General features: G+C 48.2%; 1 long non-coding RNA gene across 2 annotated transcripts; it reads left to right on the forward strand.

Annotated features, from left to right (window-relative positions):
• The first annotated feature begins 498 nt into the window (after positions 1 to 498).
• LOC149872447 (uncharacterized) lies at positions 499 to 17,095 on the forward strand. 2 transcript variants are annotated; one of them, XR_016440631.1, is made up of 4 exons: positions 499 to 636; positions 1,185 to 1,592; positions 1,711 to 2,035; positions 15,612 to 17,095. It is a non-coding gene; the product is annotated as an uncharacterized LOC149872447 (long non-coding RNA). The 2 variants fall into 2 exon arrangements; XR_016440632.1 differs by lacking the exon at positions 15,612 to 17,095 and adding an exon at positions 4,252 to 5,170.
• Positions 17,096 to 17,220: the final 125 nt, after the last annotated feature.

Raw genomic sequence — 17,220 nt, forward strand, 5'->3', positions numbered from 1 at the left:
CTCATAGACTTCCAGAATCTCCTAAGATTAAGCAGTAAGTCTCAATGATTACCAAGAAAGATGAAACTGACACTAGAAAGGGCAATGTGCACATGCCAAACTGCAGAGTAAACAGAAACATAAAAAGCCTATAGGACTATGCACAAAATATGACTGAGAGTTCCATTCCTAACCTAGCAAGGAAAAAATTGATCAAAAGTAAATTGGGCAAGGACAGCAATTGGAGAAGCATGGGGAAAAATAGTAACCACGTGTCAATTTTCATGAATCTGGAAAACAGCCTCCGTTTGAGCAAATATGCTAGAACTATTATAAAACAAATGATTAGGCTAAAGTTTGCAGAGAAAGTAGAACAGTGCACACAGTAAGTGCAGAAATGGACTCCTCAAATAAAGAGGAGCTGTTTTTCAGTACAACTTTTAGGGAAGAACATAAAAAATGAAAAAGGCTAATTAAAATAAATACAAATTGCATTTATGTACTTGGGAGCCAGGAACAGCGGGGAGAGGAGGGATCCAGGCACACGTGTGTTTGGCATGCATGTGTGCCTCCTTACCTGACCCGGAGCAGAGGCAAACGCAGTCGCAGCAGAGGTGAACGCAGCAGCAGGGACAGCAGCAGCTGAACCCCCCTAAGGTAAGTGGGGCAGAGGGACCGACGCAGCTTAGCCGGATCTGGAAGGAAGCCCCCTGGATCCCCCTTAACTGAGCTGGTAGGGAGCTGTGCTCCCGAGTCACTCAAACAGCCACGTTCTGTAAGAGTGCACCGGCATTTGCGTCAGCGTTTACGCCGGTGGGCGAGCAGAAAGGGCCAGGAGGGAGACTCCTGCTAGGGCAGGGTGAAGGCACCACACTAAGACAGAAATAAGCAGCAACTTCTATGATGGAGTCGACACGGAGTGCTGCCAGGGCCCCTGCCCGGGAGGCGTAGCCTTCCCAGGGCTTCTCTGAGGCCTCCACCCAGACAGACCCCACATGGGGGCTGGCATCCCTTCACCCCCTGGCCTGTGGGAGTTGCCCAGCAAGGCCTGGGGGGGAGGGAATGGGGATCCCCACACCTGTCCTGAAGGCGCCCACCTTAGGGTCCTGGAGGCACAGGTGAGGGAGCTCCAGAAGGAGGTTAGCAGGCTGAGGGGAATCAGGGAGGCAGAGGAAGAAATTGACAGCTATTTTCTTTCCCTGCAGGGTTACGCACCCAAGGAAGAAGCACCCCAGGAGGTGCCCTCCACTGCAGAGTGGCAGATGGTCACCTCCAGAACCAGGGCTGCTCGTAACACAGCAGTACCTCTTCCTTCAGTCTGGCTGGAGAACAGGTACGAGGCCCTGGCAACTCTGGAGAAGAAGGAAGGAGAGAAGGAAACCAGAGAGGATGCAACTCTACACTCTCCATGTTCCAAGCAGACCAGGAGGAAAAAGCGTTGAGTGATCGTCATAGGTGACTCCATCCAGAGAGGTACAGAGGGCCCCATCTGTCGCCAGGACCCCTCGACACACAAGGTCTACTGCCTACCTGGAGCAAAGATTCAGGACATGAAGGGGATGATCCAAGCCGTGATCCAGCCCACTGATTACTACCCCATGGTCCTAATCCATGTGAGTACTAATGATGCGGCCAAGAGAAGCCCTGATTGCCTGATAGCGGACTACCACATTCAGGGGTGCATACTAAAAGAGATAGGCGCACAGGTGGTTTTCTCTTCTATTCTACCAGTGAGGAGACGTGGAAGACGGCATGCAGCGTGCATCGTGGAGACCAGCCGGTGGCTTCGGGAATGGTGTCTCAAGGCACGCTTTGGCTTCCTTGACAATGACCAGCACATCACAACAAGAGACATGCTCGGATGGGATGGGCTCCACCTTTACCCTAAAGATAAGCATGTGTTTTCTTCTACGTTGGCAGATCTCCCCCAGCGGGCTTTAAACTAGGGTCACTGGGGGAAGGGGAAGACAAGGGTGGAGGAAACATCGGCCTGCCAGACCAAGCAACACCCAGAAGTACAGGCCAGCCTTGACTGACGAGCAGAACATATACACAGGTAAGCAACACGGGCCAGGGTAATACTGGAAGTAGGGGGCCAGTGCACACATCCACAGGAGGCCTCAAATGCCTCTACACAAACACTCATAAGATGGAAAACAAGCAGGAGGAACTTACCCTCCTGCTAGCTGACACCAACCCAGACATAGTGGGGATCACTGAAATGTGGTGGGACCCAACACATGACTGGGCAGTGAATGTCAAGGGCTATAGGCTGTACAGAGGGACAGGAAAGGTGTGGTTTGGCACTCTATATTAAGGAGGAATACACATCCTCGTCAATTAGCAAAGAGGAGGGGCACTCTGAAGTGCTCTGGGTTAGAATACAAGGCAGTTGAAAAGAAAGAGACTTAACAGTGGGGGTCTACTACAGACCTCCCAACCAAGGGGAAGAGCTAGACCAGGAATTCTTAAGTTGGCTCACAGAGGTAGTGAAGTCAAAGGATGTAGTCGTTATGAAGAACCTGAACTTTCCAGACATCTGCTGGGAAGAGCAGTCAGCCAGGTCTGACTGCTCACTTAGTTTCCTAGCCCAAATGCAGGACCTTAATCTAACCCAGGAGGTGCACAGCTCCACCAGGGGAGACGCCTTGTTGGACCTGGTGCTGGCAACGGGTGATGACCTGGTGAAGGGGCTGCGGGTGCTCGACCACCTGGGTAACAGTGATCATCGCCTGCTGGAATTCACCATCAAGCACATGGTGGCAAAGGCCTACAGCAAGGCATCAGCCCTAGATTTCAGGAAGGCGGACTGCAGTGAGCTAAAGAGAATAGTCAGGGAAGCACTGAGGACCTGGAGGGGAGGGGAGCCAGGTGTCCAAGAAGAGTGGTCACTCCTTAAGGAGAAGATCCTCCAAGCCCAAAGGGAGGTAATCCCAACACAGATCAAAGGAAGCAGGAGGGCAAAAAAAGCCCCCATGGCTCACCAAAAGCATCTGGGGATGTCTCCTAGCTAAAAGGGAGGCGCGCACCCAATGGCAGGGAGGGGCCATCACTAGGGAGGTCTATACTGCAGTTGCTCGGGGATGCAGGGGGGCAGTCAGGAAGGCCAAGGCAGACATGGAACTGGGACTGGCTTCCCGGATCAAAGACAACAAGAAGTCCTTTTTTAAATACATAGGGAGCAAAAAGAAGGTTCCGGGTAATGTGGGGCCCCTGCAGAACACGCTAGGAAATTTGGTCATCACAACAGACAACAAAGCCAACATATTTAATGATTTCTTTGCCTCCATTTTCCTAAGTAGGACCGGAACAGTCACCCCCCACCCCGGGACCCCCTTAGATTCCAGGGGAGGTGCACCTAGGCCAAGGGTTAGTGAGGAACTTGTTAGGGAACTTCTGGAAGGACTGGATGTATTCAAGTCAGCTGGTCCAGACAATCTCCAACCTAGAGTACTGAGGGAATTGGCTGAGGTCATTGCGGGACGCCTGGCATGGCTTTACGAGCACTCGTGGTGCTCTGGTGTGGTGCCAGAGGACTGGAAGAGGGCCAACGTGGTTCTCATCTTCAAAAAGGGGAGGAAGGAGGACCCGGGAAACTATAGGCCACTTAGTCTTACCTCAATCCTGGGCAAGCTTTTTGAGATCATTATTCTGGCGCATATCCACGAGGGGCCAGCAGGGGAGATTATGCTTAGGGGCAACCAACATGGGTTCATTAGCAGCAGGTCCTGTCAGACCAACCTGGTGACCTTCTAAGATCAGACCACCAAATCATTAGATGCAGGGGTAGCAGTGGACATAGTCTTCCTGGACTTTTGGAAGGCCTTCGACACTGTCTCTCACCCCATTCTCATTAAGAAACTGGGGGGTCTGTGATGTCAACACCCACACAGTCAATTAGGTCACCAACTGGCTGGAGGGCCGCACCCAGAGAGTGGTACTGGATGAGTCATTTTCGACCTGGAGGGATGTGGGCAGTGGGGTTCCGTAGGGCTCGGTCCTCGGGCCTGCACTGTTCAACATCTTCATTAGTGACTTGGATGAGGGGGTAAAAAGCAACCTATTCAAATTTGCTGATGATACTAAGATGTGGCGGGGATGTAGGCATGCTAGAAGGGAGGAATTGGCTGCTGTCAGACCTAGACAGGTTACAGGGGTGGGCAGATGAGAATAGGATGGGATTCAACACTGACAAGTGCAAAGTGATGCACCTGGGGAAGAACAACCGGCACCATACCTACAGGTTGGGGAACTCCATTCTTGTCAATACAGAGGCAGAAAAGGATCTTGGAGTCATCATTGATGCCAAGATGAACATGGGCCGGCGGCAGTGTGGGGATGCAGTGAGGAAGGCCAACCACACCTTGTCATCCATCTAGAGATGCATCTCAAGCAGGTCCAAGGAGTTGATACTCTCCCTCAATGCGGCACTGGTCAAGCCTCAGCTGGAGTACTGTGTGCAGTTCTGGGCACCGCACTTCAAGAGGGATGTGGACAACATGGAGAGAGTGCAGAGGACAGCCACTCACATGATCGGGGGCAGCAGGGCAGGTCCTACAAGGAGAAGCAACGGGACCTGAACCTGTTCAGCCTCCACAAAAGAAGGCTGAGGGGGGATCTAGTGGCCTGTTACGAACTAGTCAGAGGGGACCAGCAGGCACTGGGGAAGTCTCTGTTCCCCCAAGCACTTATAGGAGTGACCAGGAACAATGGTCACAAGGTGGCAGAGGGTAGATTTAAGCTACATATTAGTGTCAGGTTCCAGCTGGACTCTGCCAACTTTGCCCAGCAACACATGCTGTCAGCACTCTCCTCACAATCTGGAAAGCCCCTATTTGGCTTGCTATGTGGCCCTGGCCATGTGCTGGGGAAACCCCTTCCCCTGTGAAAAAAACACGCAAACATTTTAGCACAAAAATGTGACCAATCAGGTGTTTGAAATTGGGCTTGTCATCTGGCCTATAAAAGCTAGGGTTGAGTTTCCACCCAGCTAGAAGCCAGAGCATTCACCACTCAGTGGGTAGGCCTGGCCAGCTTCCCACGGCTTCTCCTGCCTCCAGAACCATAGGCAATTATTTGTGCACTTGTTCGTATCTCATCACTAGTTTGTATTGCACATCGTTTTTGATCTCGGATCCATCATTTTGGTTTTTGTTCATTTGTCCATCACTTGAACCAGGACAGATCCAAGTGTAACCACCTGCGCAGCCACATCCACACCGGTGGTGCGTAAGTAAGAGATCAAATAAAAATGTTCTGGAACCATTACAAGTCCACCTCTCCCTCTTGCAAACTAACATTAAGGGATAGAAACCACCGGGGCAACAATCACAACCTGGCTCGCGCCCCACACAATTAGGAGGCACTATTTCATGGTCAGGGCAGCTAGGATCTGGAGCCAACTTCCAAGAGAAGTGGTGCTGGCTCCTACACTGGGGTTCTTTAAGAGGAGGCTAGGCATACACCTTGCTGAGGTCGTTTGACCCCAGTACTCTTTCCTGCCGTGTAAGGGGGTCAGTCTCGATCTGCTCAGGTCCCTTCCGACCCTAGAAACTATGAAATTATGAAGCTGTGATCCACATGATCAACACTAGAACACAAGTAAACATTATATCAGGAACTCAGAGGGGGGGTAAGGAGCACAGGAGAGCGAGAGACTCAAATGTGTCTAAGGGAAAATAATGGAGGGAAAATTCCAGCCTTAGGAGGGTACACACCAAGTGCACCTACATATGTGCTTAACAGTAGACTAATTTGCTTCAGTGTAAAGTGTCATAGTCTACATGTGTGACACTAATAAACCATAGTAAACCAATTTTTGCTGCAGTAAGATTGTACTGTCAGGGAAAATCCTATCTTAGATCAGGGTAATTTACTGTCATTAAACGTATGTGTAGATACTGCTTGTGGGTGTAAATTGTACCCAGTCAGTGCAGGCAGAAGGGGGCCAAATCCCTGCCTGCTGCTTAGCCATATGACTCCACACATTTGGAGCTGTGAAAACACGCCGGTAAATGGAGGAGAGAAATCCTGCGTTGTATGCATGAGCATTAATCTACAGCGTGAAATAATGAACTGACACTTCAAGGGCACCCTTATGCCCCAGCCAGCTCCTCTGCTACCCAGTGTCATTACCCAGAGTCCGGGGCTGGCCCCCAGCCCAGGCCAGCTCCACTAGGGCTCAAAGTGCTGCTGTCCTAGGCACACATGTAGATACTGCACCCAGGAGCAGTTCAATCTGATGGAAAGTGCTCTGGAGTTTATTGCTTCTCAATAATTATTCATGTAGATATACCTAGTGTGTTCTAATTGATTTGCATTATGCTTATCTAGAATAATTATGTAATTTGGCCCAAAGAATATTTAAATATTACACATTTGCACATGCTGTTTTGGATGGAAGAGCCCCAGCACTTCAGAGTATTGCACAATCTGGTAACAGATCAATTCAAAACCCCTTAGACTGTAAGGGAACTCAACCCAGGTTACCCCCACTCTGGCTGGCTTCTCTGGTCAGGGAGAAGTGGGGAAACCACATATGTCTGTGGGACTAGGTCTGGCAATTGTGCTCTGTGAATGTTTACAAGACCGTGCCCTGTGGGGGAGCTGGAGCATGAGTTATATGGAACTGGGATACAAGGCAGATATCTGTCTTCTTCCTACAGTCAAGGCTTGGGTGCTTTAAGCATATCTGGCCTTTCAACACCTAGACAGTGTTGATATTAGATCCCTTTCAAGCAGTATTCATAGCACAGACTGTCAAAGCATCTGTCACCTGGAGGAAGGAACCCTGTCCCATCTTACTGGAGATAAGTAAGCTTAATGCTAGTATTCAAAACAGTAAACCAGGGGTGGGCAAAATATGGCCCATGGACCAGATTCAGCCCTCAGAGAGGCTTTGTCCAGTCTGGGGTAGGTCCATCGCTCCTGCCTGGACAAGGTGCCGCCCAGCCTTAGTGCATCCTGGCATCCACTGGCCATGCAGCAGGGCTGGAGCAGCTCCATGACAGGACTGCTTTTCTAGGCAGCTGGGAGGGTGGAGCAGCAGCTCCTTTGTTGCTGCTGCTGGCCCCAGCCCCATGGTACAGGACCAACATGTACAGCCCCGTCCCCACATGCCCCACACTGGCTCCAGGCTCACCTGACCCAGCTGAGCAGTGACAACGCAGGGGGAAAAGTGACCCCTCCCCCTCACTGGTGCTTCCTAGTACAGCCACCCGGAGCCTGCCCTGCATCTCCACCACACCACCACCATCAGCACACAGCAGCAGCCAGAAGAAGCTGCCCAGCCCTGCTGTGTGCCCAGATGTGGCAGGATGCAACATGGCTAGGCAGTGCAGAGTAGGCACAGAGCACACTGGGGCTGCACACTGTTGGCAGTGGCAGGGAGGCATGATAGAGCGCGGGCTCCGGGCTCTTGCCAGGTGGAGACAGGTGCTAACTGGCTCAGGGGGGGCACACAGGAGGGCTCCCATGCACACCCCACATACCCTCAAACCCTCTCCCCTGCACACCCCACCACCACATCCTCCCCCACACACAGTCACATACCTCACAAATACCGTACCCACATATACACAACTACAAGGCTCTTGGGGGAGCCCTGCTCATTGCTACACACACACACATACACACCCAGACACCCTCCTGTTCAACACACCCTACAGTCTCCCACAAACCCCAGACCCACCTACACACATTCGCACAAACTCCACATAACCCACATCGACACACACCCCTGCAGCTCCCCACAATCCCATACTCACCTACTCATACCTTCCTACACCCCTCCACACCTGTCACAGGCCAGCTGGGCACTGTGAGTATATCAGTTTAATTGTAGACTGACTGAGCACTGCAACTTTATTAGCCACTTGGCTTCTTTTTCTGGTTTGGGATTGAGGAAGTTATGTTGAGAAGGAAAGCAATAACAAGTCTCACTTAAAAAAAATTATTTATAACAACAAAAGATATAGTTTACACATATAACAGTTAGTAAAAAGGTTAAGCTAATAAACAGACAACATAACAATACAAATTAAAATTGACAGTTGAAAATAAAACAGACAAAGAAATTAACCAAGAGTTCCCACTTGGTTAGCAATTTATCAATAGCCCCTCAGTTAGAAGATACATATCAAGTTGATTCAGTGAAATCAGACATCTCTGAATTGGGCTGTCAGAGGGAGAACCAGAGGAAGGTCCCTCAGTCAGGATCTGGTCTTCATTCAAAGAGCTGTGGGGCATGGGATAGCAATGACCCTTCTGTTCCATCCTTCCCTGAGGGTTACTTAAAATGTATGTTCTTTTATATCCTATTTAAGCTAATTTTTAGTTATATAACCATTCATAGTGTTACTTTATAGCTGTTATCCTATGGGGTTAAAAGGTGTTAGAAATCATTATAATAAGTTACTGCCCAAGTTTGGTTTACCCAATAAGCAAATCACACCACATCACTTTGGGGTCTGAGATTAACATGTCCCCACCTAAGTTCAACCCACTATGTTAATTATACTTTGTGAATACGTTCATTAATTTTTACTGACTCTAAGCAAAATTTTATAAATCAGCTATGTCTGCGGTTATAATCCTTAGTTTTGCTTTTTAAAGTTCATGCTGTCTGAAGATCAGTATAAAAGCTATATATAAATATTTTTTCCAGACAGACAGAAAACTTCTCCATGAGTTACTTCAGATACCTTCAAAAAGCAGATTTCTCTGTTATTAACCCTTCTGGTTCTGGCCATCACACACACCCCACACAATATAGAGGAGTAAGATTTCATTTTTTAGCTATTATGCAATCACTTCTACATATACAACACAAACACAAATCAGGACAAAAGTATTTTTTAAATTAAATTAAAAATATTTTTATGGCTGTTTGATTTTTAGTATATAAACTTGGGAGGGGGCTCAGTTTCCGATTCTACGATGACAAACCCTCTTTCCAAAAGGACTACTTCCAGCGGCATGGTAGGGACTTCTGGTGGCAAAGGGCAGAGGTTAGGAGCAGGACTTCTGGTCCCAAGATGGCGACTAGGGAATGGGGCACTTGTGAAGGGGCGGGGCTACCCTTGTGGTCCTTGACAGTTCGCCAAAACTCATTAAGGATCCCTCCAGCTGAAATAATTGCCACCCCTGGGGTAAACAGTGACCCAGGGACCTGCAGGTCTGTTTGGCTATGTGCTATGTAATGACTCAGAATAGGTATAGAATGAAAAAAAAAATCAAGGGCATGGTGGTAAAGCACAACAAGATTTTATCCAAGGAAGAGCTTGTCAGACCAAGATAATACCCTACAATGTCATGATAACAGACTTGGGAGATAAGGAACATGCAGTGTACCTAATCTATCATGATTTAAACACAGCATTTGATACTGTTTCTCATTGGAATTTATTTACTAAAACAGAAAAGATGGAACTTAATACAATACACAAAGCCAGATAAATGGTGGCTGGCTAGAAGGATGGAGGCTGACGTGTACTGAAAAGGAGATTCTCAGGTGGTAGGGAAGTACCTAAGAGCACTGTTGCCTAGGCCCTCCTAGATCTGTGGCAAGGGCTAGTCTCATGTCCTGCTAGTCCCATGCTCTGCACTTACCCTTCCCATAGAATTCGGCACTCCCCATTCCTTTGGCGATGGGAATCATTGGGCATGTAAAATTAATGCCACACAATAAACTCTAACATAGTTTATTCCCAAGCATAGCATTTACACATGCACCAGGGACTGCAACTTGTTGAGCCAAGCTAGAACAACTCCAGCTGGCAGGAGTCTCCAGGGTGGTCAGACTGCCAGCCTGGGGCTGCTCTGACCCAGCTTAATGTGCTGTGGAAGGGACTGGCTGGGGCACGAAGTTCCTTCAGTGTGGGACTAGCCAGCAGGCAGCCCATGCACTGTAGTACCCTCATGACCCAGCCAGACCTGTCAGCATGTGGAGCACTGAATAATTCCACCATAGAATAATACTTGTGTTGGGCAGTACTAACCTACCATGGAGTTATTTAGTTTACTCTGGCCTAAGAGCGCAACTCGTGTAGACAGTGATGCTTTACTTCAGAGCTAATTGGGTAACTCCACAGTAAGCATCTTGTGTAGACGCATCCAGTCACACTAAGTGGCAAAGGAAGTGAAGGCTGCAGGGGAGGGAGGGAGGGAGCAGGGAGGGCTGAGATGCTCCAAGGGCTGTGCATTGCAGAGTGGATCAGCAGCCCACAAAGGTTGTGAGTGGCAGCCTGTCATACCTAAAGGTTGTCAACTCCTGGCCTAGCCCATCTCTGCCCAGTGCTTATCCAACTTCCTCCAAAAACGTCTGTTATCCTGTCATTGAAGGGGATTCCACAACGCAGCTGGGAAGGCTGTTCTACCAATGTACTGCTCTAACAATAAGGACATTTTCCTGAATTGCATGAAAAGGTCTGTGACTGGTGTTGGTGCCTCAGACTCTGAGAGCACCAATGCTTAAGCCAGTGAGCTGGCCAGTGAACTATTTCCAGTGAGCTGGTCTAATTTAGCTGTTTCCAGCCAGTCCTGGCATGGTTCTGTTTTCCCTATGCACCCAGAAAACTTGCTGAGCTGGGCCTGACTTTGAGTCACACATGTGATATTAAATTGCCAGGAAATCCACTTGATGCTGCCTCCTGGTACAGACTGCCATGGTACCAACTGCCACTGATAGTGAATTTTATCATCTTTAATACAAGTCCCAGATGGTTTGCCTCCCTGTTCTGGGCTTTGTTCAGTTAGTGTTCTGGAGTCATATAAAATGCAAAATTATGACCATAATGCAAATAAAAATAATTCTATTACCCAGGTCATAAAGAATGGAGAGTCTTTGCTAGTCCAGAACTATCTCCCACGAGATATGTAGAGGTGTCAGCAAACATATCTGCCCTCATGTTTCAGTAACTAAACATTTGCTCCAGATGATTAACTCCAATATCAGTCCTTGGCAGAGCATATGCCAGTGCATAGCACACTGGACTGCCTAACTCAGGATTCCACACTGAGTGCCAGTGTGAGATGGTGGCATCATGACAGGTATGGCCATGCACATGAATTCAGAAGTGCTGAACAAAAAGACAGTAGGGAGTCTGTGGGCACATCCAGCTGAGTGTGCATCTTTGTTTCCCCAGGAACAAAACTGCAGCAGGACATATTTGTTCTGCTCCTAGTTGTCCCCAGGAAATGCCTCTAAGCGCATACTCTGGCAAATTGGCCCAGGTGGGGTAGGGCAGGCTGGGGCCAGCACCTGGGATGGCCCCAGAAGCCTTACCTGAGGTCCTGGGCGGCCTCTGGGGACTGCAGCAGCAGCAATCCAGACTTATGGAGCCTTCCCAGCAACCAGAGTAGGGCTCTGGCCAGCCAGGCTGCAGTTTCGGGTGGCGTGTGCTGCTGCTGCCACGTACGCTGTGCCATGTTTTTTGTCACACTTTTTTTTTGATACCAGAATTTCCTGATATCTAAATTTCATAGATTTCATCGACATAGGGGCTGGAAGGGCTCTTGGAATATCATCAGTCCAGCCCCTGCCCCAGGGGCAGGAAGTCAACTAGGGTCAAAGGATCCCAGCAAAATAAGTGTCCAAATGTTTCTTAAGAATCCAGAGGAGGTGCTTGCAGCACCTCTGGAGGGAGTCTATTCCAGGCCTTGGGGGCTCAGACAGTAAAGAAGTTTTTCCTTATGTCCAGCCTGAAATGGTCTTGTAGGAGTTTGTGACTGTTGGACCTTGCCATCCCTTGGGGTGCTCTGGTGAACATGGGTTCCCCCAGATCATGATGCACACCCCTTATGTACTTATAGGTTGCCACCAGGTCACCCCTGAGCCTGCACTTTTCCAGGCTGAACTGTCTGTCCCACGGCTCTTAGCCTCTCTTCGTGAGGCCTATTCTCTTGCCCTCTGATCATGTACGTTGTTCTCCTCTAGATTCTCTTAAGCTTCTCGTGGAGCCCAAAATTGGATGCAGTACTCCAGCTGCGACTTCACCAAGGCTGAGTACAGTGGGAGGATGACAGCCTGAGATTTGCTTGAGAAGCATCTATGGATGCAAGCCAGAGTTATGTTAACTTTACCAGCTGTAACATTGCATTGGTAGCTGATGTTCATCTTGTGGTCAGTCATGACCGCCATGTCCCTTTTGGCTGTGGTGCTAGCAAGCATAGCACTGCCAAGCCTATAAGCACAATGTGGTGGTTTTTTCCTCAAGGTGGAGAACCTTGCATTTTTTCTGTATTGATTGTCATCAGGTTTTTATCCAGCTACTTTCTAAGCCTATCAAGGTCAGCCTAGATCACCAACTTATCCTCAGGCGTGGACACTTTACCCCAAAGTTTTGTGTCATTGGTGAATAGTCCACTTCTGACACCATTGTCCACATCATTAATAAAGATGTTAAAGAGTACAGGTCCAAGGATGGAGCCTTGGGGGACACCACTGGTTACGGTGCACCATGATGATTCGCTTTTGTCGACTACCACTCTCTGGGTCTGACCTTGGAGCCAATTCCCCAGCCATCAGACTGTGATGTAGCCATGGCCACAGTTGGCCAATTTTTCCATGAGGAAATCATGGGACACCAGATCAAAGGCTTTTTTCAAGTCTAGGTATATGATGTCAATCTCTTCTTTTTCAGGTGATCTGTCATGTGGTCATAGAAGGAAATGAGATTGGTCAGGCAAGACCTACCCGCAACAAACCAGTGCTGGTTGTCCCTCAGGGTGTTGCCATCATCCAGCTTGTCTAGAATGGTCTATTTAATAATTTTTTCCAACATCTTTCCAGGGATTGAGGTCAAGCTGATTGGCCTGTAGTTCCCCAGGTCTACTTTCCTCCCATTCTTGACAATAGGCACCACATTGGCCTTCTTCCAATCTTCAGGTACTTCACCTGAGCGCCATGAGTTTTCAAATATCCTCTCCAATGGCTGTACTATGACTCCTGCCAGCTCCTTAAGTACTCTGGAATGCAGTGTCTGGACCAGCTGACTTGAAGTTGTCCAGCCTCTCAAGGTGTTCCTTTACAAGGTCTAAACCAATGCTGGGTATACATTCACCCTCACCCTGGCCATCCCACATCGTGTTAAGCAGGGCGGTCTCTTTGGTCATGTGAAAAACAGGTGCAAAGTACCCATTATACAGGTTGGATTTTTCCTGTGTGTCGGTTGTCAGTTGTTCCATTTGGTTTAGCAGGGGCCCAATGTTACCCTTGCTTTTCGTCCAACTGCCCACATAGCTGAAAAAGGACTTTTATTGTCCTTGATCCATGTAGCCAGTTGGAGTTTGGTTGCAGCCTTGGCTTTCCAGGTTCGCTCTCTACAGGTCCAGACCAGAGCAGAATACTCCTCCTTTGTGGTGATTCCTCTTTTCCATCCTTTATAGTCCTTTATACTCTTTTTAGATGTAGGAGATCCACGAGTTCCCTGCTGAGCCAAGGGGGTTGCTGTGCCATTTTGCTACCTTTTCTCCAAGATGGAATGGACATCCTTTGTGCTTTTAGGATCATAGTTTCATAGTTTGTAGGGTCAAAAGGGACCTAAGCAGATCATCAAGTCTGACCCCCTGACATGGCAGGAAAGAGTACTGGGGTCAAATGACCCCAGCAAGGTGATTGTCAAGCCTTGTCTTAAAGACCCCCAGGGTAGGAGCCAGCACCACTTCTCTTGGAAGTTGGTTCCAGATCCTAGACCCCCTGACAGTCAAGTAGCGCCTCCTGATATCTAGCCTAAATCTACCCTCTGCCAGCTTGTGACCGTTATTTCTTGTCACTCCTGGTAGTGCTTAGGGTAACAGGGACTCCCCCAATGCCTGCTAGTCCCCCTGACTAGTATGTAAATGGCTACTAGATCCCCCTCAACCTTTTCTTGTGGAGGCTGAACAGGTTCAGGTCCTGTAGCCTCTGTTCATAGGACCTGCCCTGCTGCCCCCTGATCATGCGAGTGGCCCTCCTCTGCACCCTCTCCATGTTGTCCACATCCCTCTTGAAGTGCGGCGCCCAGAACTGGATGCAGTACTCCAGCTGCAGCCTGACCAGTATCTCATAGAGGGGGAGAATCATCTCCTTGAACCTGCTCGAGATGCATCTGTGGATGCATGACAAGGTACGGTTGGCCTTCCTGATCGCATCCCCACACTGCCAGCCCATGTTCATTTTGGCATCGATGATGACTCCAAGATCATTTTCTGCCTCTGCACTGTTGAGAAGGGCGTTCCTCAGGCTGTAGGTATGCTGCTGGTTCTTCATCCCCAGGTGCAGCACCTTGCACTTCTCAGTATTGAAACCCATCCTGTTCTCATCCACCCACCCCTGTAGCCTGTCTAGGTCTGATTGCAGCCTATTCCTCCCTTTTAGCATGCCCACATCCCCCCACATCTTAGTGTCATCTGCGAATTTGAACAGGGTGCTTTTTACCCCCTCGTCCAAGTCACTGATGAAGATGTTAAACAGTGCAGGCCCAAGGGCCGAGCCCTGGGGGACCCCCCTGCCCACATCCCTCCAGGTCACATAGGACCCACCCACTACCACTCTCTGGATGCGGCTCTCCAGACAGTTAGTGACCCATTTGACTGTATAGGTGTTACACCACAGTCCCCTAGTTTTTTAAGGAGAATGGGTTGCTCCCTTAAGGAGCAACCACTCCTCTTTGACTCCCCTCCCTGTCAAGTCATGGCCCCCTAGAGCCTTGATAGCAAGCCTCCTGAGCTTGTCAATGTCAGCTTTCCTAAAGTTGAGGACTTCTGCATTGCTGACTGACTTGCCAGCTTTGCGATGGATAGTAAAAGTGATCAGCTCATAGTCACCCTCTCCCAGCTTTCCTTCAATTCTTAGATCACTGACTAGATCATCCCCTTTGGCCTGCACAAGGTCCAGCAGCGCTTTACCTCTTGTTGGCCCATAGACTTCTTGAGTCAGGTAGAGATTGTCCACACATGTGAGGAAGTTTGGTGACCGTTCAGATTTGGCCAAGCACTCTTCCCATGAGATGTCCATGGGAGTTGAAGTCTCCCATGACAACCGTGAACCAAGAGCATGCAGTCTTAGCCAGTTCCATGGCAAATTCCTGGTCAAGCTCTTGTTCCTTATTAGGAGGTCTGTAGTAGACTCCTATCATTGTCCCCTGTTCCACGTTCCCCACACATTTTAACCCAGAGGGTACGTACTGTGAAATTTAGCAACCGTTGATCCTTCAGGATTATGGTGTATGCATGAGAGGTCACCCAGACCTTCAATCCATATACCTAGGCAGGAGTTTGTTTGGTTTTGTTTGTTTGGTGGTTTTTGTTTTTTGTTGAGGAGTAGAGGCTGCCCAGACCTTTCATCCTCACTTTAGGCCACTAAGAATCCAATGGCTAGACTGAGTCTAGACATTTGGTGCCTCCATGGCTGTATTTGTATAAGCATCCAGGAACTAAACCTGGGTGTCTGATGTAGCAGACAAGGATTCTTCCACTGAACCACAGGGGACTCTATATTTTAAACGTGCTGCACAAAGAACCAAATCACATGCAAAGGATATGTGAGGCACTGCAAAACGCGTGTGTGTGCTTGTGTGGATGTGCCCTGTGAATCTACAGTGAACTACAACTCTAACACTCCTTTGGTTTCATTCTCTGTCACTGTTTTTCAGGTGCAGGTATAATAGCTCACTAATGAAAAATGTGCTTTCAAATAATCTTAATATAATGAAGGACGTAGCATTAAAGAACCTCACCGACATAGCAGCCTCCTTACAAAACTCTCTCTCAAAAAGTAATAAGAAAGGAAACTGATAAAAGAGAGAGGAAGTGGGTCTCACAGTAGACGTGATAACTTGGGTCAAACTGCAGTTGTACCAAGATCAAGAGGGTTTTGAATGCCAAATACCTTGGTGTCTGCCAGTCAAGTTAGGTTAAAACGTTCAGGTGATCCTCAATATAAAGGTAAAGTATGAAGAAAGGCCTCATCTGAAAAACTTATGACCCAAACTGCAAAGGTGAAAACACTGGTCCAGAAATATCTTGGATTTTACTTTAACTGCAATTTTTGCAAAACCAGTATAAATATGTTTCTTGAGGCAAAGGCTGATAAATTAGTAGAGACTTGTTTCTTGCACTAAATAATATTTGAGTGGTGTTCTACTTTGCAGTAATTCAACAGGGAGATGGTAAACTTTATCATCTTTAATGCAAGTCCCAGATGGTTTGCACCCCTGTTCTGGGCTTTGTTCAGTTAGTGTTCTGGGGTCATACAAAATGCAGAATTATGACCATAATGCAATTAAATGAATACTTACTGCAAGGAAAGACTGAGGGAAAAGGTTGCATCTGCCTTGCCAAATGATGGTGAAAGCATCTGCAGACCAGAGTGCTTTGTATTGGCTCTGCAGTTGTGCAAAAGCAACTGCCAAGCCAGAGGAATTTCTGAAGTACCCAAGAAAAGATAGACCTGCCCTCTTAAGCCCAGGAACAAGCCCCTCTTCTGCTTCCTTGGAGAGTTTCTCACACCACACCATTCAAGGTTGCCTCTGAACTGACCTCAACTACCTAGTTCTCAAGTACCCAAGGCCCAGCCAGGCACAGGGAAGCGAAGTGACTGAGCTGTCTGGGTTTAATGAAACAAAGCCACCTGTGGAGTGCACTGATGGCATTTGTGACTGCATCTCCATAACTTCTGCATTCCCTATCCATGCTTTGAGTAAGAAAGCTGCCGTTGTGATGCCCATTCTCCTGGTTTGGCCTGGTTCTGAGACTTGCGATCCTGGCACCAAGAACAAAACCAAGGTGTTTCTTAGCTTCTCTGAGACATATGGTACCTGTTTTATTAATGGTTCTCCAACAGCAGAGTTACTAGTGTGTTGGTGCTGACACCATTCAGGGTCTCAAAAAAAAAGGTCTCTCAAAGCACTTCTTTGCACAGCTCCAAACATTTTTTGCAATGGGTTTTGAAACCAAAATTGATGTTCCTGGAAAATATCTAATGTCCTAATACTTTACTTGCAGTCAATCCCTACTTGGAAGATTAGGGTTTTACTTTGTCCAATTGTGTGCCTCATTTTACAGTGAAACAAAGCCAATTATTTCTCCAGAAAGTTATACGTGGGACAGAAAACAAATTGCAAGCTATATGTCAGTGTTACAATAAACAGAAACCAAATGTATTGAATTACTGCTATCAGTTCATTTACCAACACCCCCCCCCGCCAGAAATAAAAACAAACCAAATAGTTTGGTCATGCCAGTCATTCCATAGCTGAAAAG

This window comes from Crocodylus siamensis, chromosome 2 (genome assembly GCF_052110815.1).
Source record: "Crocodylus siamensis isolate JL-2025a chromosome 2, ASM5211081v1, whole genome shotgun sequence".
Lineage (NCBI taxonomy): Eukaryota > Metazoa > Chordata > Crocodylia > Crocodylidae > Crocodylus > Crocodylus siamensis.